This window comes from Oncorhynchus nerka, linkage group LG13 (assembly GCF_034236695.1).
Source record: "Oncorhynchus nerka isolate Pitt River linkage group LG13, Oner_Uvic_2.0, whole genome shotgun sequence".
Classification (NCBI taxonomy): Eukaryota; Metazoa; Chordata; class Actinopteri; order Salmoniformes; family Salmonidae; genus Oncorhynchus; species Oncorhynchus nerka.
This window is the reverse complement of record NC_088408.1, coordinates 52,430,280-52,432,145: the sequence shown is the minus strand read 5'-3', so window position 1 is coordinate 52,432,145 and position 1,866 is coordinate 52,430,280.

Genomic DNA, 1,866 nt, shown 5'->3' with positions numbered 1-1,866 from the left:
GTTGGATGGGCTAAATTATAGATGGGCTATGTACGGGTGGAGTAATCTGTGAGCTGCTCAGACAGCTTGTTCTTAAAGCTAGTGAGGGAGTTTCAGAGATTTTTGTAGTTCGTTCCAGTCATTGGCAGCAGAGAACTGGAAGGAGAGGTGGCCAAAGGGGGAATTGGCTTTGGGGGTGATCAGAGAGATATACCTGCTGAAGCGCGTGCTACAGGTGGGTGCTGCTATGGTGACCAGCGAGCTGAGATAAGGGGGGACTAACAGGGTCTTGTAGATGACCTGGAGCCAGTGGGTTTGGCGACAAGTACGAAGCGAGGGCCAGCCAACGAGAGCGTACAGGTCGCAGTGGTGGGTAGTATATGGGGCTTTGGTGACAAAACGGATGGCACTGTGATAGACTGCATCCAATTTATTGAGTAGGGTATTGGAGGCTATTTTGTAAATGACATCGCCGAAGTCGAGGATTGGTAGGATGGTCAGTTTTACCTGGGTATGTTTGGCAGCATGAGTGAAGGATGCTTTGTTGCGAAAAATGTGGAAAAGTCAAGGGGTCTGAATACTTTTCGAATGCTCTGTATGTGAGTGGGTATATTGGCATGTGAATCGTAACCGTTGTTTAGCTTAACTTCATGCACTCACACACAAGTGTTAAATTAGTATATCTAGATTTGAATAGTTTGGATAACACATGCAGGTTAGCGTTTATCGTCATGAATCTTGTTCTGGAGGCAGCTCTGCAGAATGGTCGCTAGCAGGCAAAGACACAAAGTCATAACATCTAATTGTAAACCAAACCTTAACCCTAACTTTAGGGCTCCTAAGTGGAGCAGCGGTCTAAGGCACTGCATGTCAGTGCAAGAGGCGTCACTGTAGTTCCTGGTTCGTATCCAGGCTGTATCACATCCAGACGTATTTGGGAATCCCATAGGGCGGCACACAATTGGCCCAGCGTCGTCAGGGTTTGGCCGGGGTAGGCCGTCATTGTAAATAAGAATGTGTTCTTAAATGACATGCCTAGTTAAATAAAGGTTACATTTAATATATATATATATAATAATAACTTTAACCACACTGCTAACCCTATAAACATCAACCTGCATAACACATTGCCACGTCTAACTTCAGAGTAAGTCAAACCTACTATATCACTAGTACTCTCCTGCCATCTAGAGCTCAAAGGATGAGTACTTTGACTGAATCTCAGTTGAATTTGTCACACGTAATAATACCCTAATTCCATACATGGTCTTTGGTCTACACATAGTTATTTGCTGTTTTGTATCCATCATTCCAACATTAGCCGGGGTATTAAAACAACAACAAAAAACACTCCAAAAGACTTCTGCATTGCTGAGGCATTGACCTGAATACAGTATGCATTCACTTGAGATAACAGATTATCTTTATTTGTAACTCGTAAACCCAGTGCTTTACTTGGATTGAAATAAGTGCCGGTACTCATTTTGGGTGCCGGTACTGTTTACATTTGGGTGCAGGAGCTCCACAATACATTTGAGCTAATATGCTATAAGAGAAACAGGAGCTCAAGCAGTAAAACATTTGAGTTGCCCATACTCAGCTCCGGTGAACTCCTGCCCAGATCAAGCACTGCATAAGCCCCATAAAGCAGAAGTGAAAGATGCAGGCCCATATTTAGTATAAGGGTAGAACAATTAAAAGAAAGTTCTGAATAACATTTTTTTTTTTTTTTGGAGAGCATGCTTTTAGAGAAGGGAAACTGATGTAAGAGAAGCGAAACTAACGATAGAGATGTAGGAAAGGAAAGGAATTTCCCCATCATCAACCCCTGATTGCGCCATAGGGACAGTTTTGCGGATATGTCAGTGTGGTGAGGCAGCTGATTTG